Source organism: Astatotilapia calliptera, chromosome 19 (assembly GCF_964374335.1).
Source record: "Astatotilapia calliptera chromosome 19, fAstCal68.1, whole genome shotgun sequence".
In the NCBI taxonomy this organism is placed as follows: domain Eukaryota; kingdom Metazoa; phylum Chordata; class Actinopteri; order Cichliformes; family Cichlidae; genus Astatotilapia; species Astatotilapia calliptera.
This window is the reverse complement of record NC_137440.1, coordinates 76,271-88,601: the sequence shown is the minus strand read 5'-3', so window position 1 is coordinate 88,601 and position 12,331 is coordinate 76,271. Positions and strand designations below refer to the sequence as shown.

The 12,331-nt window shown below is 44.1% G+C and overlaps 1 pseudogene across 1 annotated transcript in view; it reads right to left on the bottom strand.

Moving 5' to 3' along the window:
• The window catches only part of LOC113012710 (rab3 GTPase-activating protein catalytic subunit-like), a 29,002-nt pseudogene that overhangs the window by 4,644 nt on the left and 12,027 nt on the right, over window positions 1-12,331 (bottom strand). The window contains exons 9-16 of the transcript XR_013903911.1: window positions 9,852-9,934; window positions 9,599-9,667; window positions 8,571-8,644; window positions 7,764-7,856; window positions 7,451-7,623; window positions 6,720-6,842; window positions 6,509-6,610; window positions 3,549-3,581 (exon numbers count right to left, since the gene is read on the bottom strand). The product of XR_013903911.1 is annotated as a rab3 GTPase-activating protein catalytic subunit-like (transcript). The remainder of the gene's footprint in view (window positions 1-3,548; window positions 3,582-6,508; window positions 6,611-6,719; window positions 6,843-7,450; window positions 7,624-7,763; window positions 7,857-8,570; window positions 8,645-9,598; window positions 9,668-9,851; window positions 9,935-12,331) is intronic.

Genomic DNA, 12,331 nt, shown 5'->3' with positions numbered 1-12,331 from the left:
GTATTTTGACCCATTCCTCCATGCAGATCTTCTCGAGAGCAGTGATGTTTTGGGGCTGTCGCCGAGCAACACGGACTTTCAACTCCCGCCACAGATTTTCTATGGGGTTGAGGTCTGGAGACTGGCTAGGCCACTCCAGGACTTTCAAATGCTTCTTACGGAGCCACTCCTTTGTTGCCCGGGCGGTGTGTTTTGGATCATTGTCATGTTGGAAGACCCAGCCTGGTTTCATCTTCAAAGTTCTCACTGATGGAAGGAGGTTTTGGCTCAAAATCTCACGATACATGGCCCCATTCATTCTGTCCTTAACACGGATCAGTCGTCCTGTCCCCTTGGCAGAAAAACAGCCCCATAGCATGATGTTTCCACCCCCATGCTTCACAGTAGGTATGGTGTTCTTGGGATGCAACTCAGTATTCTTCTTCCTCCAAACACGACGAGTTGAGTTTATACCAAAAAGTTCTACTTTGGTTTCATCTGACCACATGACATTCTCCCAATCCTCTGCTGTATCATCCATGTGCTCTCTGGCAAACTTCAGACGGGCCTGGACATGCACTGGCTTCAGCAGCGGAACACGTCTGGCACTGCGGGATTTGATTCCCTGCCGTTGTAGTGTGTTACTGATGGTGACCTTTGTTACTTTGGTCCCAGCTCTCTGCAGGTCATTCACCAGGTCCCCCCGTGTGGTTCTGGGATCTTTGCTCACCGTTCTCATGATCATTTTGACCCCACGGGATGAGATCTTGCGTGGAGCCCCAGATGGAGGGAGATTATCAGTGGTCTTGTATGTCTTCCATTTTCTGATGATTGCTCCCACAGTTGATTTTTTCACACCAAGCTGCTTGCCTATTGTAGATTCACTCTTCCCAGTCTGGTGCAGGTCTACAATACTTTTCCTGGTGTCCTTCGAAAGCTCTTTGGTCTTGGCCATGGCGGAGTTTGGAGTCTGACTGTTTGAGGCTGTGGACAGGTGTCTTTTATACAGATGATGAGTTCAAACAGGTGCCATTCATACAGGTAACGAGTGGGGGACAGAAAAGCTTCTTACAGAAAACGTTACAGGTCTGTGAGAGCCAGAGATTTTCCTTGTTTGAGGTGACCAAATACTTATTTTCCACCCTGATTTACCAATAAATTCTTTACAAATCCTACCATGTGGATTCATGGATTTTTCTTTCACATTCTGTCTCTCACAGTTGAAGTGTACCTCTGGTGCAAATTACTGACCTCTGTCATCATTTTAGGTGGGGGAACTTGCACAATCGGTGGCTGACTAAATACTTTTTTGCCCCACTGTAGAATATCATGGACATAATACACAGACTGCAGCCTAAATACTGCTAAAAACAGCCCTTTTTATTTTTAAGGTTTTACGTATTAACCTTTTATTATAAGAGTCACCTGATCCTTAGCAGGTGTGTATACAGAAATACACCAGGTCATTATTTAGGCAAAGCGAAGCCAAACTGCTCCTGTGTGACAGATGAAGTCCACCTTTAAACAGCATTTAGATGCTGCTAATGAAACTCGATTAGTGGCAGCACTGGTCTGTGGGCTGGGGACACTGGTGCCACCAGTACAGCGCGCACTTTTCACAGCGCCATCATGTGGATCAAACTGTATTCTGGGTCAAACCTGATGTTTTATCATTTACACTGAACAAAAATATAAACGCAACACTTTTGTTTTTGCTCCTGTTTTCCATGAGCTCAACTCAAAGATATGAAACATTTTCTACAAACACAAAAGACCCGACACTCGCAAGCAATGTTCCCTCTAAGCTGCGCGCGTGCACAATTGCGCACTGCTGGCACAATTGCGCACTGCTGGCACAATTGCGCACTGCTGGCACAATTGCGCACTGCTGGCACGGTCTCTGCACAGAAAATCTGCGTTGCGCACAAAAAAAAAAAAAAAAAGAAAAATCACCTGAATTGAAATTAAAATGAAAACTTTAACGATTCTGTTTTGCAGTGTTAGTCAGTGACTGGCTGCTCCCGTATGGGATCAGAACGAGGCCACCTTATCCCGTAGTCCAGCCAATCACGCGATTCACATTCGTATATAAGCAGCTGATCAACGTGGCTGACAGGCTATGACAGCGTCCTTATGTGCGACACCGGTGTTTTAGCAAAGCGGCTGATGTGGAGTGAAGCCACGTTAATGACAACGTGTACAACCATTGGAGATGTGAGCAGGACAGACGGAACAATTGACGGACAAAGTGTGGACTTTATACCAGTTTTTGAATTGTGTTGATCGGCCGCGTAAAACCAGAGTTATGATAAAATATCTGCAATGTTTGTTTTTCTTCCTGAATACTGTCGTTGTTTATATTTACTGCAGGAAGAAACGGTAAAAACGCCGTTTTATAAGGAAAACGCTCGAAAGCCTGCGAGCAAAAACAAACCCCCTCCCTCAGCCTTTCCTATTGGTGGAAAAATGCACCATGTCGACCAATCAAAAAATGATATGGCAACATGACATTTAGTTGTTTAGGAAGGGGGAAGTTTTAGGAGTGACGGCGTGTTTGAGATGCAATTGCCAAGTTTAGCACAAATCTTGTGTAGTTAGAGTGTAGTTAGTGTGTAGTTAGAGTGTAGTTAGTGTGTAGTTAGTGTGTAGTTAGAGTGTAGTTAGTGTGTAGTGTAGTCAATAGTTTTGTTGTGTGTGTCAGAACAATGGTTTACAGGTGTTGCAGCAGTGACACATCTGCTGCTGTCAGGCCTGCAGGTATCAGGCTGCTGTTCTCCTTCATCTCATAGTGGACAGAAATTATTTTTTGCAGCGGCACAAATAATTTGTGTGGCATCAGATTTGATGCAGAACAGCTGATTGTTCTGCAAATAGTTTGAAATGTTTATTTAAAAAACACCTCGGCTGCATTTTTAGGTAAACAGCTGCAAAAAACTCTGTTTGCAAAACTCAGTTACTTTTTTGAAGAAGTCTTGTTGTGTAAAAGTATTCTTGGATGCTGGTGTGACCACAGTGCACACGTCTGCTGTTGCTCACAGTGGTCCAAGGGACGCTCAGGGAGTTTGTGTGTTCAGACACGTGAAACATTACAGGGAACATTGCTCGCAAACACTGCTCACAAATCTGTCTAAATGTGTGTTAGTGAGAACTTCTCGTTAGCTGAGATAATCCATCCCACCTCACAGGTGTGGCATGTCAAGGTGCTGATTAGACAGCATGAATATTGCACAGGTGTGTCTGAGACTGCCCACAATAAAAGGCCACTCTGAAATATGCCGTACATGTGTAGCACAATGACACACATGTCGCAAAACCAGTCAGGATCCGGTTCAGCTCATGGAAACAAAAGTGTTGTGTTTATATTTGTGTTCAGTGTAACAAATACTGAGACGTGTAATAATGTCGTGTGTTGTTCATCTGAGGACGCTGCAAAGAACCAGATCATTTTTATTATCCTGTTTGTCTGTTATGTGAACCTTTAGAGGATGTACCTTATAATGACTGAGTGTGTTTATCGCACTATGTTAAATGTAACTGTGAGCGACACGAGGCTTACTGCTCATGGTTACCTCATCAGTGGTGAAGTCAGCCAGCTTGATGCAAGAAACAGGAAGAAGAAAAGGATGAAAGAGCAACACACAGATGAAAAACAAAAACAGACTTTCTAATCGACAGAGCTGAAATCTGAACATGTCACCAGCTGCAGGAGGCAACGCTCTGAACCACGTCGTTCCTCCTCCAGATGGAGCTTTCACTGCCTATAGTCTCTTGACATACAATGGTTGGATTCTCCTATGATACTGTATCAGCTGAGCCTCAAATTCTTATGATCTCAAGCTTCTTCAGTCTCAGTGAATCCTTAGTTGGCTCAGATGCATCATCTGGTGTTTGAGTGTAACAAGGTGGTTGTAACACAAAAGGAGTGTAAACAGGTGAGTGTGGTTTGTAGTGTAAACTAAAGCAGCGTGTCTAACCAACCACATCTCCATCGCTCCACAGCTGCTGAGGGAGCTACAACCCTCATTCAGCCTTTCACAGACATACAGCAATGAACTGTATGAACAATAAACTTTATTCATACACACAAATCCCTTTAGGGTTGTGTCAGCGAGGGCAAACGTGCCGCATCAAATACATGGAGCTACAAGCTGTGGTGACCCACTGTCAGTAAGGGAGCTTTATTACACACACACAGCATCACAACAACAGTTACCTCAAGCTGCTTCTATGTTATAAGGCAAAGACCCTGCAGTTACACAGGAAACATTAGGTGAGCGTCTGTGAGCGACAGTGGGAACCAAAGCCTCTAACATCCATCGATAGATGAGGGGCAGACGGGCTGAATGCAGAGAGGTCTACTAACACATGTTGAGTGAAGAAGAAACACCCAGTGCATTATGGGGAACTTAGACCTATAACTTAGACCTGTGCGCCTTAGCATATGCTACTTCCGGCGCATAGCGCTTAGTTTCCGGTGTGATATTCGCTCCTTGTTCAAGGTCGGGTTTTTCAACCAAATGGACGAATCAAGTGGCGATTTACATTTCTCGAGATGTCGAATGTATCTGTAGATGATGTTGATCGACTTGTCGATATTTTTTCCCCCCGCGCCTCAGAGAGAGACAGGATTCAAATTTTATACTTCTCAGTATTTGTATACAGCGCTCCCTCGTTTATCGCGGGAGTTACGTTCTAAAAATAACCTGCGATTGGTGAAATCTGAAGTAGCCAACTTTATTTTTTACAATTATTATAGATGTGTTAAGGTAAAACCCGTCACTACACACTTTATACACTCAGACCGACATGAACATTTTCACACGTTTCTCTCCTGTTTAAGCTCTCAAAGTTCAAACCTTCGTAGACAAATAAGTCCAGTATTACAGAAACCAAAGATCAAACCGTGTTTTCAGGTCCAGCACATGAGAACAGAGCAGCTGAGAGATAATTCAACATCAATGAATCATTAATGAATCAATGAATAAGCGATTCTGTACTGTACAGGAGAGACGGCACGGAGGAGATCAACAATAGTCTGCAGCCAATCAGGACGCAGAACACAAAGCGCTGTGATTCATCCGTGAAGCGCACACCTCTCCAACGTGCCAGACGCCATCGAATGTGAGCATTTGCCCACACAAGTCTGTTACGGCGACGAGCTGGAGTCAGGTCAAGACCCCGATGAGGACGACGGGCATGCAGTTGAGCGTCCCTGAGACGGTTTCTGACAGTTTGTGCAGAAATTGTTTGGTTGTGCAAACCAATTGTTCCAGCAGCTGTCTGGGTGGCTGGTCTCAGACGATCTTGGAGGTGAACCTGCTGGATGTGGAGGTCCTGGGCTGGTGTGGTTACACGAGGTCTGCGGTTGTGAGGCCGGTTGGATGTGCTGCCATATTCTCTGAAACGCCTGTGGAGACGGCTTATGGTTGAGAAATGAACATTCAATGCACGGGCGACAGATCTGGTTGACATTCCTGCTGTCAGCATGCCAATTGCACGCTCCCTCATTGCTTGTGGCATCTGTGGCATTTTGCTGTGAGACAAAACTGCACATTCCAGGGTGGCCTTTTGTTGTGGGCAGTCTGAGGTACACCTGTGCACTACTCATGATGTCAGATCAGCATCCTGATGTGGCACACCTGTGAGGTGGGATGGATTATCTCAATATAGCAGATGTGCCCACTACCACACATTTGGACTGATTTGTGACCACTGTTTGGGAGGGATGGTTATATTGTGTATCTGGAATGAATTTTAGGTCTCTACGTCCATCCCATGGGGAATGGGAGCAGTAACAAAGGTGTTGCGTTTATATTTTTGTTGAGTGTATGTAAGCTCTGCTCCAGTGTAATGCATAGGTACAACAATATGCTTTATCTTTAATATAGTTTGGTCACAAAAGACCAAAACTGAACTCTTTGAAGGCTGTAAACACACCATGTTTGGGTGGCTTCACCCCAAAAACACCACAGCAACACTGAAGTCTGGAGGCGGGAGCATCATGGGGGGGGGGGCTGTTTATTCAGCGTACAGCACTGAGACATTAAACATAACTCCAGGAAGGATGAATGGAGACATTGTTGATTAGAATCTGCTGCCATCTACCAGGATGATGAAGATGAAACAAGGATGGATGTTTCAGCAAGACCATGATCACAAACACAGCCAATGGAAACGGTTGGTTTCAGAGAAATCAAGTAAAGCTGCTGGAACGGCCCAGCCAATCACCTGAGCTGAATCTGTGGGAAGGATCCACGGAGCATTCGGGATTTATAGACTGTTTGTGTGGTGAGTGGGTCAAAGTCATGAGCAATGATGGGACTGGTTTCTCCATACAGACGCTGCCATGAACTGTCATCACCAACATTTGTATAAAGTAATAAATAAATGTCCCTGTGTCACTTTGTATTATTACACAACTTCATCTGTGGTTTGATTCCTTTGCACGTCTGGATTGGAAGTGTTGTTACCGACATCTGGTGATAATTTCACATCAAAGCACCTTTAGAAATATATTTACTTAGAGAACAGCCCGCAGCCCACCGTAGTAATAGTTGAACAGACACACACACAGAGCCAGACGGTAGGTCAGACTGTCACTGGGGGCCGACTTCAGCTGGTGGAAAAGGTTCTACAACGAGGGAAAAGACCATGAAATCAATAAAAATCCTGACAAAGTACTGACAGCACTGAGCCTGTCTTCACTCTGAAACTTATATTGGACCTGACCTGAGTGTAACCTTGAGTGTGCGAGTGGTGAAGAGGCAAACATACAAAATCAGAGGTTTTCTCTTGCTCCGATGTCCCACTGGAGTTGGACAGCTGAGTGTTATTCTTACAGTCAGACTTCTCCACAGCAGCATCTGGAAACAGAGACACAAACACAAATAAATAAGTCTGTCATTTAGAAACTCTGTTGTTTTCTAGATGTTAGAAGAATTAAACAAGTGCAGCTCACGTAGTCATCACTTCATGATAAAACACAGGATGCTGATCGCTCAGTGGCAAAAGCAGGATGTGACCAGAAGTAGACAATAAAAATAAGAACGCTGCCTGATATCCTGTTTAAGATGACGCTCTTGTGCTTTACTGAGCTGCTGTCAGATGGGATCAATATCTGTGGCCAGCACTCTAAGACATAAATGCAATTACGGCTGTAGTTTTAAGATTCAAGGCTGTCTTAGCTCGAGCTCGAGCTGCTGAGTGTGACGGGCTCAACAGTGACCAGGAAGGAAAAACTGTTTGTGACAAGAAGCAGAGGAGCCACATCAGTACGACTCAAACTACCACACGCTCCGAGGTCTCTGCTGCTCTGAATATCACGCTCACCGTCTCCTAACACGGGATCCACACCTCTTCTGTCAGAATCAGTTTCCTCATAAAATGAGCTGAAACCATTAAAACTCAGTCAAGTATTAGTCAACTCCGACTAGTTAATGCCTTTTAAACAGGTTACATGATTAACTCTTACCAGAAGGACAGAATTGAGTATCTCGGTGTTAAGGGGCGACTCATCGATGCGTCGATGGCGGCGAATGTGCTTCCGGGCACTGTGCACCATGTTGGAGACAGACAGTTTGGAAATGGGCACAGTTGCTGCTGGCTCGGTCAGCTTGGACAAAGCAGAGCTGATATCACTGTTTTCTACAGACGACAAACACATCCAAGAGTTTCTGTTCAATTGCTGAGGCCCGGGTCAGCACAGATGCCCAGATCTCCCAGTAAGCTACGCACGTTTCCAGAATGCAGTATGGTCACTCAACAAGTAAAGCCAGGAACCTGACCTTTGCCCTCATCTTCAGCGTATCCTCTTCCAGGAATCTCCTCTGTACACTCAGTCCTACAGCAGAGTTTAAAGAGCTCTGTCACAGCCTCACCTACAGGGAACACAAACAGTTACTGACCTGATATTTTCTTATTCAAACTTTTCATGAAGCACACGCTTCAGCACAGCGAAGCAGGACAACATCTGTGTAACATTTTCTAAATCATGGACGTGGCAACAAAAGAAAAGTCCACTTTACATCACATGTAAAGTGCTTGGGGCTATCATGAGAGGCGGGGCACACCCTGGACAGGTCGCCAGTCTGTCGCAGGGCAAACACAGAGACAGACATTCACACCGTGGGAAATTTAGGGCCCCAATGAACCTGTCCCCACTAACTGCATGACTTTGGACTGTGGGAGGAAGTAGGAGGCCCACACATAGAACAATGAGGAAAAAAAGACACTTTATTTGTCCTTTACTATGTTCTTTCTATCGGTAGCTTGATTACATCCGTCTTATCTGCTGCGTATCATTTGATGCATGAATTTTAGCTTAGAAATAGTTTCCTCTGTGCTGTTTGGACAAAAAACAAAGCCATAAAAAGTCTTCACACATCACACAACAATGTGTATGTTTGTAATGGATCCAAGTGTATTAGCAACCAGAAAAATACAACATTAAGGTCAGTGCACTTAATGCACTGACCTTAATGTTGTATGTAGCGGTGTGTTTGAAATCTGTACTGACTAGTAAAACCTCTGTGGTCTGCCCCAAAGCATCATGGTCTCTGTCCCCGAGTGTCCCACTGATCAGCTTAACTTACCCAGTAAACACTGAGGATTTTCAGCCGTCCTGACTCGAACTGACCAGTGAGGAGCTTGAAGAGGGTCGAGGTCACTGTTGGGTGATAAACAGAGTAAACAGTAGAGGAGAGTTTCTGATACACTTTTAGTTAAAGGGTTTTTATAAGTAATGAGTCATGTTTGATTACATGTGACGTAGTCCTTCACCAGTAATCAAGATAATTACACATGTAAGCATTTCCTTATGTCACACTCAGTTTGTCCCTTCATGCTTGTTAGACCTGTGCCAGCTCTGTTTGGGCCTTACAATCAAACCCATGTACGTTTACCCTTTTAATAAACTGCTCCACCCATTTCCTACTTTACGAGTGAAATATGAAGCAATGCAGTGTGTACACGGATGCAACACTCAGTGCTCAGCGCAGCGTTTTGTGTGCTATAGTGCAAGTGAACAGCTCACTCCCATCAAAGCTTTTCCATTGGATCGTTAACACAAACACCAAATGTCAGGAGGACATGCGCCTCAAACTGGAGTTGTCTTTCTAGCCCGGGTACCTCATCACTCAGTGTGGTGCACTTTAGCCCACGCTAGCATCAGCTGTGGTCACTGGCTGATTAGTGCTGGTTTCTATGGGCTCAGATTGTGGTCATTTGTACTTGTAAATCAAATGTGTAGTTGTGAGCTTTGTAACCTTGTAAGCCAGAATATCTGAAGATTTCATGTTTGTGCATCTACAGATGAGAATTTGTGTGTTTGTAAAAAATATTTACACGAGTTACAATTTTTTTTTTGTTAAGGTCGTCTTACAGACACAAAGCAACAAACTGTGTGTAAAACTCTGCGCTCAGGTCCCCTGGCAGTGTGTGAGTTTGAACTCACAAGTACAAAATATTTATGACCACAATTTGAGCCCATCGGTTTCCTCGTGGCTCAGCTGGTGACACAGTTGCAGTGAGGCTGAGTGTTGCGAGGTAACAAAACGAACTAGCTGGTATATTGCAGCTGCTCTTAGTACAGTACACCAGAACACTGCACACACAGCCTTACCTGTACACGTCATTATCCACAACTATGCCTTCAATAAGATGAGGCCAGGTTGTTGCGAGATGAAGTTCACTACAAAAGTGAAAAACAGAAACACAGTAACAGCAAACAAAGTAAGTCTTCCTCAGACCCACAGATAAGGATGATGATGAAGAGGCTCCGAGACCACGTGATAAGCAACAAAGCCGTCACACCGACTGCTCAGTGTGCAGAAAACATGTGACTGTAATTTTTAGAAAGTATCATCAGTTTTTACCTTATTGGCTCCTCACAGGCACCGAATGGAAACTTCCCAAACTCCACCCCCCCCCACCTCGCCACCAAGGAGCGCATCAAAATCTGCCAGAAAAAACACAAAAAACTGAATAATCATCCAAACAGCAAAGCAGGCAGTCTGTCACCAGAGCCCACCCAGGGCTTCCTCACAGTCAGGGAGTTCAGTAACACAACCAACCTCTGTTTGTGACACACACACACACACACACACACGTAAAACATATTGAACGCATCACCATTTGTCTACATATATTTCTAAAGGTGATGTTCACATGAAATTCTCACTAGATGTTGGTAACAACCCATCCAATCCACACATGCAGAGAAACAACTTTAAACTATACAAACTTTAAATCAAACAATATAACAAATAAACTCGATGTATTGTGAGTCTTTCTACGTACGATGGTGAAAATTCAAAATCCTGCTCCTCACATACAAGGTCTTAAATAAGGCTTTGCCAACTCCAGGCCTCGAGGGCTGGTGTCCTGCAGGTTTTAGATCTCACCCTGGGTCTACACACCTGAATCAAAGGATTAGTTCATTACCAGGCCTCTGGAGAACTTCAAGACATGTTGAGGAGGTGATTTAGCCATTTAAATCATCTGTGTTGGATCAAGGACACATCTAAAGCCTGCAGGACACCGGCCCTCGAGGCCTGGAGTTCGATGCCTGCCTAAATAATCAGGCCCCATCTTATCTTAATGACCTTGTAGTACCATATCACCCTATTAGAGCACTTCGCTCTCGCTCTGCAGGCCTACTTGTTGTTCCTAGAGTATTTAAAAGTAGAATGGGAGGCAGAGCCTTCAGTTTTCAGGCCCCTCTTCTGTGGAACCAGCTTCCAGTTTGGATTCAGGAGACAGACACTATCTCTACTTTCAAGATTAGGCTTCAAACTTTCCTATTTGCTAAAGCATATAGTTAGGGCTGGACCAGGTGACCCTGAATCCTCCCTTAGTTATGCTGCAATAGACGCAGGCTGCCGGGGGATTCCCATGATGCATTGAGTGTTTCTTCTTCACTCACTATGTGTTAACAGACCTCTCTGCATTGAATCATATCTGTTATTAACCTCTGTCTCTCTTCCACAGCATGTCTTTATCCTGTCTTCCTTCTCTCACCCCAACCAATCACAGCAGATGGCTCCGCCCCTCCCTGAGCCTGGTTCTGCTGGAGGTTTCTTCCTGTTTAAAGGGAGTTTTTCCTTCCCACTGTCCCCAAAGTGCTTGCTCATAGGGGGTCATATGATTGTTGGGTTTTTCTCTGTATCTATTATTGTACGATCTACTGTGCAATATAAAGCACCTTGAGGCGACTGTTGTTGTGATTTGGTGCTGTATAAATAAAACTGAACTGAACTGAACAGGTAAAAATATGGCGACATCAGGAGTTTCAGACGGTGAGAGAATGAATCTCGCTGCAAAAGAAATGATGTTTTAAACCCTGCATGTCAACGTCTCCCTGCACACCAAGCAAACATTAAATAAACTGTTTTATAGTCACTGTCTCGACTTGTTTCTGTAATTTGATGTCATCCATTTTTTTTATTTTGCCATTTTTATAAGAACAACAGAGCAGCTTTTTCATTTCAGTCGTTTTATTTTGACTCATGATTTTTTTCTTGACGTCGTTTTTTGTTGCTGTGATCTTTTGATGTTAAAGTCTAGTGTTGACCACAGAAAGAGACTTACTGTGATTATACTGTAATCTGTGAAAATCCTCTGTGTGCAGCTGATGGTTAAAAGAAAACATTTCAGTTCATTCAGATCATTTTTATGTTGACAATAGAAAACCATCCTGAATGGTCGGTTTGAATAAGTGCAAATTTAGATCCTATATGGTTGAAAATAACTTAAACATATCGTGATTTATTTCGTGTTTTGTGATATAGCAAAAAAATATTGTGATATTACATTTTCCTCATATCACCCAGCGCCACCATAGATGTCCATACATGACGTCTAACAATGAAGAATGACACGGGGGAAATGTATTGGACAGAAAGAAAGGTGCAAAAAGACACATTTATGAGTAATTACAGAGCAATCCTGCCACTTAGTGCAAATTAATATCAGCCGGTTCAGTCCCAACTATGGCCTCATTAGCCAGGTTTCACACAAGAAGCGTCTCATGATGGGTAAAACCAACAAGCTCTCTCAAGACCTTTGCACACTTAAGACTGATGGCATCGGCTACAGAAGAACTTCTAAGTTACTGAAGGTTCCAGTGAGCACTGTTGGGGCCATAAACCTGGCGTTGCCCCTGCAGGGTTTTTATTTATTTACGATAAACCAGCCACGACCAAGCGCTCCCCACACGATTTCAGACAGACGAGTGAAAAGACTTATCAGAAGAACGACCTGGAACCAGCAGGTACAATCGTTCCACAGGAAACAACAACATGACCTGCATCACACACGACTCCTAAAAGCCACTGGCAGGGTTTCTGGATGTCAG